This window comes from Siphateles boraxobius, unplaced genomic scaffold (genome assembly GCF_051911475.1).
Source record: "Siphateles boraxobius isolate OS27281-9 unplaced genomic scaffold, OSU_SipBor_1 207, whole genome shotgun sequence".
Lineage (NCBI taxonomy): Eukaryota > Metazoa > Chordata > Actinopteri > Cypriniformes > Leuciscidae > Siphateles > Siphateles boraxobius.
In genome coordinates this window covers 918890-934697 of record NW_027508819.1, presented here as the reverse complement: position 1 = coordinate 934697, position 15808 = coordinate 918890, and the positions used below count along the sequence as shown (strand labels likewise).

General features: G+C 42.6%; 2 long non-coding RNA genes across 2 annotated transcripts; one reads left to right on the top strand and one right to left on the bottom strand.

Moving 5' to 3' along the window:
- Positions 1 to 11: 11 nt before the first annotated feature.
- LOC143745563 (uncharacterized) lies at positions 12 to 585 on the bottom strand. Its single transcript, XR_013206019.1, has 3 exons — positions 458 to 585; positions 241 to 285; positions 12 to 60 (listed from the first exon to the last, which is right to left on the bottom strand). It is a non-coding gene; the product is annotated as an uncharacterized LOC143745563 (long non-coding RNA).
- A 5202-nt stretch (positions 586 to 5787) lies between these two features.
- Positions 5788 to 6329, top strand: LOC143745562 (uncharacterized). The gene is made up of 3 exons (XR_013206018.1): positions 5788 to 6019; positions 6092 to 6146; positions 6262 to 6329. It is a non-coding gene; the product is annotated as an uncharacterized LOC143745562 (long non-coding RNA).
- The last annotated feature ends 9479 nt before the right edge of the window (positions 6330 to 15808 follow it).

Below are 15808 nucleotides of genomic sequence, written 5' to 3'. Positions count from 1 at the left end.
TTTTGAAACAAGCCAGTCTCTATACCACAAAATGAACGTGTCAGTCGTCAAGGCTATACACTGAGGATAGAACAAAATTACATGTAAATTGTATAAAGGAATTACACTACATCAGTCACATAACGTGTATGTTGAATAAATCGCACAATAGGAATACTTGTTTACGTTTATGAAAATGACCAAAAAAACTTTTATGAAAAGTAGTGTGAAAAAAGTATATGTTCTGAAATAATTACTTACATCCTGGGTCTCTGCTGCAATTTGTGCAACCCGACAATTTACTGCCTTTAAAGCACAATATGAAAATACATTGTAGGAAAATTATGATGTGAGTTTCAATATCTACTGTACATGTCTTAATAGTTAAACATCACATTTTAGATAAGTAACAGTTCACTAAAAAGTTTATCAAGAATATTAAATTAAACTAATATTAGTCAGAATAATTGGTCCTCACATTATCAGTTAGCCATGGCATCAAAATACTGGTGTCTTTCAAGAGATGAGATGGGCAAATGCTTTTCAGGTCACGTAGTTCCAATGAGGTGTAGTGAGAGATTTTAGCAATGACAGTGGAGTCCCTCTTCTCGACAGAATAGAGATGTGAGATTTTGTCCTAAGGTTGGAAAAGTTATGTTAATATTTTTACTTTCCTGTTGAAAGTGTGTATATATATATATATATATATATATATATATATATATATATATATATATATATATATATATATATATATATATATATATATGTATATAATTACTGTTCTGCTTTGAAAACCAGCACACTTGTTACCTTATTTCTTTTATTAATCGGAAACATTGACACTAAAAACTGGTAACAATCAACGGTAGAACGGTCTCCTTTTGCTGGACCCTGAGGACTTCTGGAGTCTTGGTCAGTTTTTCTTGTGTATGTTTCTAGAATTAATTTTGAATACCGTATTTTCCGCACTATAAGGCGCACATGCAATGAATGACCTATTTTAGAACATTTTCCATGTATAGGGCGCACTAGATTATAAGGTGCATAAGATACTGAAGTCAAATGTTTGACTGGGTTTGCGTTATGCATCCACTAGATGTGCTAAAAGGAATGTCAACAAAACAGTCAGATAAAGTCAAACTTTATTTAGCATTCTGACTACTCCGTTCACTCCCATGGTAACGTTGTTCAAACGTTAATGTGCATTTTAACAATATCTCCCAGCCTTGCTCACTCTTCTCCCAAACGTGGAGGGGAACTTTTCCCTAATTCAGTAAACACGTAGTAAAAAAAACAGTCTGATACCACTAAATCAAACGTTAGTGCATAACTCAGGGGAACTTTTCCCTAATTCAGTAAACACGTACCGTAGTAAAAGAAACAGTCTGATACCACTAAATCAAACGTTAGTGCATACTTAACATTGTTCAGTTACGTATAACACGTTAAGCTCACTTTTTTCAGTTCATTCCCCGTCCACGAATCCCTCGAATTCTTCTTCCTTAGTGTACAGTTGGGCGACTACGGCATCCAACCTGCCCCGCTCCCTCTCGTCATTATCCGAGTCAGTGTCGCTGCTGTTGCCTGGCAGTTCAGAGATTATTCCTGCCTTCGTGAAAGCTCGGATCACAGATGAGACTGATATATCAGCCCAGGCATCCACGATCCATTGGCAGATAGTGGCGTAAGTCGCCCGGCGCTGTCTCCCCGTCTTGGTAAACGTGTGTTCACCTTTTGCCATCCACTGCTCCCATGCAGCTCACAGTCTAGCTTTGAACGCCCTGTTGACACCAATATCTAGCGGCTGGAGTTCTTTAGTTAATCCACCCGGAATGACGGCAAGCTCCGAATTAGTTTGCTTAACTTGTTTTTTGACCGCATCGGTGATATGGGCGCTCATGGGGTCGTAGATCAATAGGGACGGAGCTGTGTGGAAAAAGCCACCCAGTCTCTTGACGGTAAATTTCTCTCAGCCACTCACTCATCTTTTCCTCATCCATCCATCCCTTCGGGTTAGCTTTGATGACGACGCCGGCTGGAAAGTTTTCTTTTGGCAAGGTCTTCCTCTTGAAAATAACCATGGGTGGAAGTTTCTGGCCGTTAGCCTGGCAGGCGAGAACTACAGTAAAGGATGACTTCTCATTCCCTGTGGTCCGTACGGACACCGTACTGGTCCCTGTTTTCTCCACAGTGCGGTTCACGGGAATATCAAAGGTGAGTGGAACCTCGTCCATGTTGGTGATGTGCCCTGGCCGGATCTTCTTTTCAGTGATCTTCTTTTTGCAGTATGCGCGGAAAGTGACCAGCTTTTCTTGGTAATCTTTTGGGAGTTGCTGCGAGACGGTAGTTCGTGTGCGGAAGGAGAGATTACGTTGTAACACTCAGCTTAATTAAGGCAGGATACACAAAAAAAACTACGGTTTATACCCTCTATATGATTTTCTTTGAATAGAAATGTTCTATTTGTTCACAACATAAACACAACAAACAAGATGGAATAATACTTTAAAGTGTATTCAATAGAAGCACCAAAAATAAATATATACAGAATAGGCAATAAGTCCGGTGAGTGTGTGTGTATGTTCCAGTTCAGTGTAAGTGTGTGCGTTGAATCGGCCTCACCGGTAAGCCTTTCAAAGTCCGTGCACAGGAAGAGGAACAGCGCTGTCCTGTGAAGCGATCTCCAAGGTGAAATAATCCACTGGTGTATTTCCGCAAAGAGAGTCCAACAATCACAGTCAATGACGAGCAAAAAAACAAAAGGTGTGGTGCGATCGATCGCTAGTCCCAAACGAGCAAATAGTAGCGTTGCTCTCGAACGCCGACTTTCCGGCTCTTTTAAACGGAAGTGAAAGTCATAACTCCAGCTGATCAGACTGACGTCACGGGGATTCCCTGAAGCTCCGCGAACAAACTCTCGCGTGAGAGAACAGGAACACAACCACATGGCCGGGCAATCAAACGAGGAAGAATAATTATAAAAGAACAGCTGTCTGGTAAGAATTATACAAATACTTCACAGCAATATAAAATATTCTTTCCTTATGTGGCCTAGCTACATATTCCCCCCCCCCCCCCCCCCCCCAGCCAGCGGCATCGGAGGAGAGCGTCCATAATAGCGCTTCAGGTTTACCACATTCAATATATCGACTCTAGGTGGGTTGCCCCAGCACACAGTGTAATTTATTGGCCCTGTTTTACTTTTAATTTCAGCTGGACCCTCCCACTTGGGCGCTAGCTTGGCAGAGAATTTGTTTGCTGAATTAGAGAGAGGATGGGTTTTAATCCAAACCAGGTCACCCGTATGAAACTGCGCATTTTTTCTACGGTAATTATAATACCTAGCTTGTTTGGCTTGGCTCATCCTCATTCTATTCCTCACTTCTTCCATCATGATGTTTTGTCGTTCTACCAGGGAATATGCAGCTTGATCAGGTGAAGGCGGTCGGTGGATAAGACGTTCCAGTGGTCCTAGAATTTGTCTACCCAGCATGAGCACAGTTGGTGTTTTTCCGGTGGTTTCTTGCTGGGCAGTGTTAATGGCATAGCGGAATTCTGGTAGCCACTGGTCCCAGGTCTGATGATGTTGACCCACGTATGCAGCAATCATAGTTTTTACTGTCCGGTTGATTCTTTCTGTTAGGTTTGACTGTGGGTGATAACTCGTTGTGAGTTTCTGAACACAACCCCATGTTTTGCACAGATCGCTCAGAAGACTGGACGTAAATTGGGGACCCCTATCGGACACCAGGTATTTGGGTACCCCCCATCGTGTAAAGATCTCCTCTCGTAGAATTTTCACTACTTTCTGGGTCTTGCTGTCTCTCAGAGGGAACATTTCCACCCACTTCGTGAAATAATCAACAATGACAAGGAGGTATGTGTTCTGTCGTTTACTGGCGGGGAAGGGTCCCATTAGATCCACCCCCAACGTGTGTCCAGGTTCAGTGATCTGTGTACTCTGCATCAATCCAGAAGGTTTTGTATTGCTAGGTTTGTATTTCTGACAGATCTCACAGCTTTTGACGTATTGGCACACGTCCTTCCTAACGGACGGCCACCATGCCACGTCTAAGATTTTCAGCAGAGACTTTAACTGTCCGAGATGACCTCCAAGCGGATTATCATGGTAGTAGTGCATGAAGTCAGCGGTTAATGATAGTGGTACTACCAACTGATACTTCTCTCCTTTATCCTTCATAGGAACTTTGCGGTACCACACCCCTTGGAGGTTTTCAAAGGTGATGGCTTGATCCTTGACTGATCGAGGGGGAATGTTAGATTGCAGGTCAGTGATGGTATTGTCCAATTGTTGAGCTTTAGTAATCTCCTCCAGAGAGTGCGGTAATGTAGACGCATGGTGTGATATGGATAGACAAGGGGCAACATCAGCATCAGGCGTACCCTGGACCCGGGATAAAGCGTCAGGTCCCATGTTGAGGCACCCTTTTCTGTGATGGACCTGGAAGTTGAACTGTTGCAGGCGGAGTGTCCAGCGAGTTAGGCGTGAGGAGGTTTTAGGGCAGTTGAATGCCCAGGCTAGGGCCGCATGGTCAGTGAAGACGTTGAAGGCTCTTCCCTCCAAGTAATGTCTCCACTTTTCAACCGCCCAAACCACTGCTAGACATTCCTTTTCTGAAGTGCTGTAATTCTTCTCTGCTCCAGTTAAGGTCCGTGATGCATATGCCACCACCTTTTCTCCCTCCTCTGACTGTTGAGTGAGGATTGCGCCCAGTCCTACCTCACTAGCATCCGTGTGAACTTGGAAGTCTTTGGAGGTGTCGGGTTGTATTAACACCGGTGAGTTTTGTAAAGCTAGCTTCAGTGCATCCATACTTGCTTGACATTCTGTGGTCCACTCCCACTTGACTCCTTTCTTTTTCAAGTTGTTCAATGGTGCAGAAATGTCCGCGAAGTGTGCTATAAATTTATGATACCACCCCGCCAATCCTAGAAATCTTTGCAAGGCTTTGAGATCGTGCGGGATTGGGAACTCTGCAACAGCGCTGGTCTTCTCTCGGTCAATCTCCACTCCCCTCTCAGAGACTATATGGCCGAGGAATTTGAGCTGTCGCTTGAAGAAGTGGCTTTTCTTCATGTTCAACGTCAGGTTGGCTTGGGTAAGTCTATGTAGAACCATGTTGAGATGTTGAACGTGTTGATCTAGTGACTTTGAATAGATGATGATGTCGTCAATATAAACAAAACAAATCTTTCCCCTCAAATCAGACAAAACTCTCTCCATCAGACGCTGGAAGGTAGCAGCGGCATTTCTGAGCCCAAAAGGCATTGACTTGAATTGAAATAGCCCCTTGGTGGAGATAAAAGCAGTTTTTTCCTTACTCTGGTCCTCCATCTCCACCTGCCAGTATCCAGACTTCAGGTCCAAGGAACTAAACCAAGAGGCTCCTTCCAAGGATTCAAGGATGTCGTGAATTAACGGCATTGGATAAGCGTCAGCCACTGTCTTGCTGTTCAGCCTCCTATAATCCACGCAGAACCTGTGAGAGCCATCACGTTTGGGGACAAGCACCACAGGTGAAGACCACGGCGAGAAAGAAGGTTCAATGATATTGTCTCGCAACATCTGATCTACTTGTTCCTCTATAATCTGCTTCTTAAGAGGAGAAACTCTGTATGCCCGGGATTTTAGGGGTATGTCATCAGATAATGTGATTTTGTGTCGTACTATTGAGGTTTTACCCAGGTTGTTGGAGGTGGTGCGTGGCCAGGCGGAGCTCAATTTCAACAACTCCTCCTGATTGTCAGAGTCCCACGTAGTGCTCTCGGGGGAAATGGACAAGAGTTCTGGAAGTCTACCAGTGGATGGTAGGGCATAGTATAAATTCAGCTTTGCAGCCCTATGAGGAAGATCTTGACCAGCCGGGATCACAGGACCTGTTGGAATCTGCGATGGCAAGAAAGGGTAATAGTTGTTTCCTTTTTCAGATCTTAACCCATATCGGCCTCTTCCCACTTCTAGGACCGCTCCAGTGTCCCTCAGGAAATCCAGACCAGCAATAAGAGGAAATGCGAGGTGAGTGTCTTTTAGGATATAAGTATCCAAACTGCAATCTTGGTCATGCCATTGAATCTTAATCCTTTGCAGATCTCTGGACTGGTGAATCGTGCCGTCCGCCATTATGAACCTCTGTGGACTGGAGGTAACAACTGAGGGAATCTCACCTTTCAACTGTTTCCACAGGCTTTCTTGCATTAAAGTGTAAGTGCTACCTGTGTCTAATACAGCCTTCACTTCTTTGCCATTCACCCTTACAGGCACCATCAGGAGAGAGGACATGGGATGGGGTTGTGCTAGTGTTACTCCAGCCAGGTTTTTTGGAAAGGTACGTTCAGCAGATTTTTTGTTGGTCTTTTCTTTGCTGCTCTGAGTACTGACTTTTTGCCAGTAGTCTTTGGCTCCCATGTGATCCTTTTCCACCATAGATCCAACCTTCACCAGCTGCTCAACCGAGTTGACGGTTCCCCTCATACATCCCGCAACCCTGGGGTTGATGTTGTTAAGTATTCGATTTACTAAGTCCTCCTCAGATATCTCTGGCTTCCATTTCAGACATAGGGCCCGGTAGTCATATGCAAAGTCCCTCAGGCGCTGTTGTGGCTGCTGAACCATTGTCCTCAGCTTTTCCTCCACTTCTGAGAGGTAATCATCTGAAAGAAAAGCAGCCATAAATGCCTTTTTGAAGGATTTCCAATCCATTACCTTGACCTTCTCCGCTTTCCACCAGCTCAGAGCAGGTCCCTTCAGCACCGTGCCCAAGGTTCCTAGGAGTTCAGTACTGGGAAGGGGCCGGATCTCCAGGAAGTTCTCACATTGTTCGATAAAGTTGAGCACCTCCGCCGTATCACAGGAGTCACCAAAAGAGGGGAATTCGATGCGGATAGGAGGTCGGGCACAGAATGAGGATGAACCTGCCACTACTGAGGAGGTAAGCACATTAGAGTGTCTATCATACATCGGATGTTGAACGTCATAAGTATCATTGAGGGGTTTATGAGTGGTAATTTTCTCTCTAGATACTAGAGTTGGGGTAAGTGGTTGAGGGACAGTGGAAAATCGGGAGGAATCTGGAGAATAGGCCTGTAATCTGGTGAGTGTGGGGGTGCTAGTGAGCCTCATTTTTCTCATTTGACTTTCCCATTTCGCATCTCTCCTCAGAAAACAATTTGTCACAGCCTTTTCTAATTTTTCCAGCGCATCTGCAAAATAATCCTCCAACCTTGCCAAGCAAGTATCTACAGCCTGTCTGAAACTGGTTTCCCGATTCAATGTACTGTCCATTGACTGTTTGAAATCTTGTTCTAAAGTATGTACTTTGTTATCAAGGGCCAATAAATCAACTTTACATTGAGTCAGTTCTGATTGCAATGATTGTACCCTCTCAACATTTTGTGTACAACTCTCATCATCATCATCATCATCATCAGATTGTTCAGCATCAGAAATGTACAATGAACTAAGCATTGAAGTTATTTCAGCAGTAGGATTACGTCTAGTCACAAAAGACCTGGGAATCTCTTGAACATTTGTTAGTTCCATATCATTCTGGCCATCTTCAAAAGTAACTAGGTCATCAGCAGTATTAACAACTTCTGTCACTGTATCAGTATTCCTTACATCCATCTTAAAAAAAAACACACAAAGAACAATAATAAAGGGTCCCCGTACGGGCCACCAATATGTAACACTCAGCTTAATTAAGGCAGGATATACAAAAAAACAACTACGGTTTATACCATCTATATGATTTTCTTTGAATAGAAATGTTCTATTTGTTCACAACATAAACACAACAAACAAGATGGAATAATACCTTAAAGTGTATTCAATAGAAGCACCAAAAATAAATATATACAGAATAGGCAATAAGTCCGGTGAGTGTGAGTGTATGTTCCAGTTCAGTGTAAGTGTGTGCGTTGAATCGGCCTCACCGGTAAGCCTTTCAAAGTCCGTGCACAGGAAGAGGAACAGCGCTGTCCTGTGAAGCGATCTCCAAGGTGAAATAATCCACTGGTGTATTTCCGCAAAGAGAGTCCAACAATCACAGTCAATGACGAGCAAAAACAAAAGGTGTGGTGCGATCGATCGCTAGTCCCAAACGAGCAAATAGTAGCGTTGCTCTCGAACGCCGACTTTCCGGCTCTTTTAAACGGAAGTGAAAGTCATAACTCCAGCTGATCAGACTGACGTCACGGGGATTCCCTGAAGCTCCGCGAACAAACTCTCGCGTGAGAGAACAGGAACACAACCACATGGCCGGGCAATCAAACGAGGAAGAATAATTATAAAAGAACAGCTGTCTGGTAAGAATTATACAAATACTTCACAGCAATATAAAATATTCTTTCCTTATGTGGCCTAGCTACAACGTCTTTTCATAAAACGAAAGCACCAAGAAGGACCGCCTCGAAATTCATCAATGTTCATGTCCCATGCCAGCGCTGTTGCCTTCATTCGAATAGTGACTGTAGAGACGCTTCTACTTGCTGCTCTCTGTTCAACAACCCACTGTTCGAGTTCGTCCTCTAACTGTGGCCATCTCGCTTTGTTCCCTCGGAAACTCTGTTTAGTCTTTTTTACTTGGAGCAGGTCATTTTCTTGCTTCCTCCACTTCCGTACCATTGATTCATTAATATTGAATTCTCTCGCTGCTGCTCTATTCCCATATAGTACTGCGTGACCGACAGCCTTGAGCTGGAACTCTGCGTCGTAAGCGTGGCTGGGTCCGAAACCGCATACTCAATGAGTAGGTACTTAATTTCAATGAATACTTACTCAATGAGCGCTAAAAGAGTAGGTACTTTATAGACAGATCTTGTTGAGTATGAATGCGAACCGGACATCTGCCATGTTGATGTTATCATGTGACCTACGACGCGTTATCACACGCTCAACAACTTAAAAGATTTGAACGACACGTTTAATTCATCTATCTGTAAATATCTTGATATTGATTAAACTTGCTCATTTTGTGGTCTTTTTGAAGAAACTGCTGCCCATTTATTTTGTAAATATATTTAGGGTTGATTTAAGTTCTTATATTTAACCCTACTAATGTGACCCACCGTTTTATACTTAACGATATTATTTATTTTTATTACGAAATCCCAAAATTGTCATCTCTTGAATATGTTATTAATTTCTTTATTTTATATCCAAACATTTTCATCCACAAGCAAAAGTGTTTACTGCTTTGTTTTGCTCTTTTTCTTGTTGAATTTATCTCTCGTTTCATCCCTAGGCCTATAAATTACAAAAAATGCATTTTTAAATGTATTATAATTATTTAAGAAAATATATTTTAAGATATTCAACCCTGTAGGTTATTTTTTCCTGTCTATAAAATCTTATGATGTATGCAAACCCATGATATATATATATATACCTCACAAGTTATAACATCAGTAATTCGACAGCCCTACCTAGAACGGGTTTCCTCAGCGATTGTAATGTCTGCACAAAGGGCAGCTGTGTGAAGATTCACCTTTAGAGAAAACTGTGGATTTTATACTCGAAAAATTTAAGTATCAAAAATTAATATTACCCCAGAAGGAATTGCATTACTATCCCAGCCCCAAAACATACAATAATAACAACGATAAATGCTGACCAATACTTAATTATATTACTTTTTACTGAAAATATAATTCAATAAAACAAACAGAATTTAATGTCATATGACATAGCTATGGTTGAATACACTCTAGATGTGTATATAGTGAACATATGTACATTTTCATTCAAACAATTAAATAAAGCATTAATTAAATAATTATATTTTATTTACTGAAAACAATGAGAAATATTAATAAATTAGTAAAAGAATGAATGAAAGTAACCATCACACAATAAACAAATGCATTAGTCAACACATGAAACAAAGCTTTATTCAAACTACAATCATGTATGTAGGCTACAGGCACTGAACCCCATCCTTCTGCCGTCTCAACACAGCGGATCCCATTCTGCGGTTTTATTCTGATGAATCAGCTGACCGCCAGAGGTAAGCGTGCCTTCGTGCCTGAGGTTGTTGCGTGATGTGTTGTGCTTCACAATCTGAGGCAATAAGAGTAGGTGGAGTGATGGAGGGACTCGTAAGGGCCGGTGGAGTGATGGAGGGCCTTGTAAGGGCAGGTGGAGTGATGGAGGGACTCGTAAGGGCCGGTGGAGTGATGGAGGGACTCGTAAGGGCAGGTGGAGTGATGGAGGGACTCGTAAGGGCCGGTGGAGTGATGGAGGGACTCGTAAGGGCCGGTGGAGTGATGGAGGGACTCGTAAGGGCCGGTGGAGTGATGGAGGGACTCGTAAGGGCAGGTGGAGTGATGGAGGGACTCGTAAGGGCAGGTGGAGTGATGGAGGATCTCGTAAGGGCAGGTGGAGTGATGGAGGGACTCGTAAGGGCCGGTGGAGTGATGGAGGGACTCGTAAGGGCAGGTGGAGTGATGGAGGGACTCGTAAGGGCCGGTGGAGTGATGGAGGGTCTCGTAAGGGCAGGTGGAGTGATGGAGGGACTCGTAAGGGCCGGTGGAGTGATGGAGGATCTCGTAAAGGCCGGTGGAGTGATGGAGGGACTCGTAAGGGCCGGTGGAGTGATGGAGGGACTCGTAAGGGCCGATGGAGTGATGGAGGGTCTCATCCATGGCACCATCTCCAGGATTCAGCTCTGGACTCCTCATCCTCAGTGCTGCTCACACCAGCCTGCTGACATTTCAGATCCTACAAAAATGTACAAACATAACACAAAAGCAGTCATTTTAACCGCACAATGTCATTTGATTTCAGTATTATTTAGAAGACAAAAACGCTTTTTTTCACAAATGCCGCCATCATCTTTCCTTGCAGGTCCTGCTCCACCATAAAAGATCTGCAGCAAATGCACAGAAATCAAGAATCAGAAAAGTGCTGTAATAGCTCTGTTTGAAGTTACAATAATTAAAATAAACTGCAACTTAATATTGAAATAGTTGTTGTTATTCATTTAAGTAGTGTCACTCAAAGCCTTTGATGGCAGCATTCAGCTTCATGATCTCTGCACCGGATACTGTGATCAGTCCCTGTAACATCCAGACAAGATTCACATTACCTCTGTGATTTATGAGCTCAACAACACTACATTTACATGTTGAGGTTGTTTTAACTTTTTATCCAACATAAATGTTCCTCAATTTATCAACAGTAATGGACAAATAAAACAGATAACTTATGTTTAGTTACTTTACAGATTTGTTCTACATAATAGCACACATACATCACTCAGAAGTCTATTTCATGTTGTGATGTGCTCTTCTGCAATACTTACTTAAGATTTTCTTCTCAGATGTAAATAGCAGTGTTATAGTCGAGACCAGCTCACTCGAGTCCGAGTCGAGACCGAGACCATAGAGGGTCGAGTCCGAGTCGAGACCGAGACCAAAGAGAGTCGAGTCCGAGTTGAGACCGAGACCATAGAGGGTCGAGTCCGAGTCGAGTCCGAGTCGAGACCGAGACCAAAGAGAGTCGAGTTCGAGTCGAGATCGAGACCAGAGAGAGTCGAGTCCGAGTCGAGACCGAGACCAAAGAGAGTCGAGTCCGAGTTGAGACCGAGACCATAGAGGGTCGAGTCCGAGTCGAGTCTGAGTCGAGACCGAGACCAAAGAGAGTCGAGTTCGAGTCGAGACCGAGACCAGAGAGGGTTGAGTCCGAGTCGAGACCGAGACCATAGAGGGTTGAGTCCGAGTCGAGACCGAGACCAAAGAGAGTCGAGTCCGAGTAAAGACCGAGACCATAGAGGGTCGAGTCCGGGTCGAGACCGAGACCATATAGGGTCGAGTCCGAGTCGATACCAAGACCAAAGAGAGTCGAGTCCGAGTCGAGACCGAGACCAGAGAGGTTGAATAACCGAGGTTGGGTCTGAAACCAGACCTAAAGATATCTTCAAGAATATGTAAAATATTTGTTGGTAACAATAAAGTTGGCACCATACTCAAACAGTAAATCAAATATACCATGGAATCATACACTGTAATGGTAAAAAGGCCACATAGCAGTGTAAAGGTAATTCTATTAAAATTATGACTTAATTATTACAATCAGTTAGTGCTCTTACACATAAACACTGCACACGAATTCTGTGTGGCTCTTATATGCAAACTGAATTATGGATGATAAGGCAGACATTTTCAATACATAGTTGAGCTAGAGGTCACATCATCTGACCTGGGTCCTGCTGCATTTGCGCGCCGCGAACGTAGTCTCAAGTCATGCGCAGTTGCGCACAAGAAAGTCAGCAAGACGTTTCAATCAAACAACAATTTAAAGAAATATTAACATACAGTAATAATCATGACATATTTTGAATGGGTCTCGAGTGGACTCGGCAATAAGTCCGAGTCCTAATATGTTCGAGTACGAGTCAATTACGAGTCAAAATGCACACGAGTCCATGACAAGACCGAGACCATTAAAATATGGTCTCGAGACCGAGTCCGAGTCTCGAGTACACAACACTGGTAAATAGACATTTAAAATAAAAGTCTTTAAGATGTATATGGTTTATGTAAATCCGTGTTAGAGACGTAACGTACGTGTCCTTACTGAAGTTCCCCTGTTAGCTAACGTTATACATAATAAAACGTGTTTTTACAGCAAAATCACAACTATACTATGTAACGTCTTTACACCTTCAACAATTCAACAGTTTACTCTACAGTAGTTCAACACATGCAATTTTAACACAAGGAACCGTGTTTACTCACATTTGAAAGCACCCGCGTTGCCGATCTCTACGATGTTTGATAATGACGTATCCTCTCGCGTGGCCTCCTGGGATAGAAGAGTATCCATCGGTTGAGCACTCGAAAATCTGTCCGGAAGCAGTAGCCATCCGGGAACTTCTCGCCTACTCTTTTATGAATTCTGATGTTTCGAACGTACTGCTTCCTTCACTTACAGTTTTCGCCTACTATATGGTAGGAAAGTAGGCATGTTCGAACGCACTTAAGTCCGAATCTCGCGATAATTAGTACGTCACCCAGGTAATTCTCGCCTACTCTTTTGGATTCGTACATACTTTTTCGCTCGCCTACTCTTTTTCCCATACTAAATAGTAGGGAAGTATGCGGTTTCGGATGCAGCCCGTGTCTCTTGACAGGTGCCATTTTATACACACACAAGTGGTGTGGGACTGTTAGTAAGCACAGTAGGCCTACCGGTGTTTACTGACTACGGTAGCCGTAATGCTGCAAGCGGTGCGGCTTTGTAGTTTACCAGTCGTACTGAAACATTTTATTATTAAATATTTATTATTATTATTGGTTTTTCATACTGAAACATTTTGACAGAGCGCCTTGAGCGCCGTGTACAACCAGTATGGATCAACCAATTAACCAATTGATCCATATATAAGGCGCTCCGGATTATAAGGTGCACTGTCGTTTTTTGAGAAAATTAAAGGCTTTTAAGTGCGCCTTATAGTGCGGAAAATACGGTAGTTGCATTATTTTAATACATAATGGCCCAGTTTCACAGACATGGCTTAGCTTAAGTCTGGAGGACATCTTAGATAAGTATGGAACTTTTTTTTTAATCAAAATACCATAGAAGACGAAAATGTCCTAGAATACAACATAATTAGTGTGCATCTTGTGACAAAACAATGACACTGACAGATTTTAAATGTCAGTTCACGACAGCTCAAACATGCATTTAAGTCTGAGACTTGACTTAAGTCTCGTCTGTGAAACCAGGGGTAAGTGTCAAACCTGTAAATGTCAAGAAAAAGTCATTTTTAATTTTCACAATCTTACCTGTTCTGCCACATACCAGTTTGCCATTTAATCCGATGCATATGGCCTCTGATAAGTTTTTTTTTTTTTCCATTTCCTTCATGGAGGAGCTATTGAGTTTTTCATTGTGGAGGTGAAAATAGAGACGCAGTGAGAACATGTAATGGGTGTCCTTCATTTGGCACAGTGAGCGCTCTGGCGCTCAAGGCGCTTAAAGCGCTCAAGGCGCTCTGTCAAAATGTTTCAGTATGAAAAACCAATAATAATAAATATTTAATAATAATTGAGGAAAGCTCTCTGTTTATTTGTTCTGCTGCTGCAGAATTAATCAGAGCAGCCAAGTCTGGGATCACTTTAAGGCTGCGTAGTCTCTCTTCAGGGCGCTTCTGTTTTTTTGATGAAAATGTCATACAATGAATACTGGTCTGATGTCCCAGTCTCAGGGTGTGGATATGAGAACATGTCCATTTCTTTGGCTTTTCCTGCAAATCTTGGTTTCCTTCTGATGTTCTTCATCCACTCAAGATTTACAGTTAACTTTCCTTCAGCTGCAAGTGATATGTTGGCTTCTGTTGGTGCACATACCCGTCCATCATTTGGCTGGAAGAATCTCTGCTGTGTTCGATTGTTCACATGTCTGGCAACACGTTCAGCAATGTCAGAGATGTACACAGTGGGTGGATATTTAAAACTTAGGAGAGCATCTCCGTGGTCCCGTGCAGATTCCTGCCACCATAATGGTGATGCATAATATACAACAGCATGGGTGCAGCCCATATGTCATCTTGAAAAAGACGCAAACTATCTGTGTAAGCTCTTTTAGGGACTACTCTCACTGGTGCTGAAGCACGCAGGGGAACAGCCACAGCGATCACAGACGGGAATGTGCACCCGTCTGTGCGCTGGATCTCTCTCGCTGGAGGTCTTACCAGCTGTTACAACAGCTTTTGAGCGCTTGCCAGGCGCACCTTACCAGCTGTTATAACAGTTTTTGAGCGTTCTGAAGCGAACCTCACCAGCTGTTAAAACAGCTTTTTTCTTGCTCAGTTTTAAAACAAAAAAGAAAGAGAGATAAAGCAAACTGTTCGCACTGCCGTGCTGTCGCTCCCAGCACCGGAAAGGAGAGGTCCAGAAGGCTCGTAGATCAGTTTCAACTGACTAAGCAGAGGCATCGAAGTGTTTGGCTCCGAAGCAAAAAGCTAGTGTGCAATCGCACCAGCTGCTTGTTAAATACCCACGCTGCGAGGCTGCACAGCTGTTGCAAATGATTGCACGCCAATGTGTATTGGCTTGTTTTAGGTTTACTCGAAGTAGATTGGCCTCTCTAGCGAGATTCCTATTGGTCAGTCATGACATACGTTGTAATGACTGACCGATAGGGAACTCAACAGCAAAAGAGTACACTGACAGATTCGCTTAAATAGGCGAATATTTTACACAAAATATTCTATCATCATCTTTTCAGTCAGCTCTTTACTCTTGTGATTAATGAAATTTGATTAATCAAATCGACAGTGGGGGTTAAACAAAACACTAAACCGCCTTTAGGTGTCGCCAGGCAACCGTCTTCATGAGCGATTCATTGATTCATTTGTTCAAATGATTCTTTCGAACAACTAAGTCATTCATGAATCAGACGGATTGATCATTGAATCTTTGAGTCAACCGATTCATTCAATATGCTGAATCATTCAGAAATGAGAAAACACGTTGCTGTGAGATGCGCGATGGTTCTGCTGTGATCTTTAACAATTTTCACTGCTGAAACAGAACAAAAACAGTCAAAATTGCATCTAAAATGCAAGTGACTTAATTGCAATTGTTTATTGAACAGTTGTATCAAATAAATGTCACAGTTTCAATCGTGATGGTATTCAGGAAAGAGCACTCGTCATGTGAGGTTGCTGTATCTAACTAACTATCATATGTTAAAAATATAAAAACTCCATATTTTTAATTTTTATAGGCATTATATTGTTAACTAGTTTCTTTTTTGTGTGCTGTGCAAATATTAATATATTTGTTTTCCTTAAAATTTTAA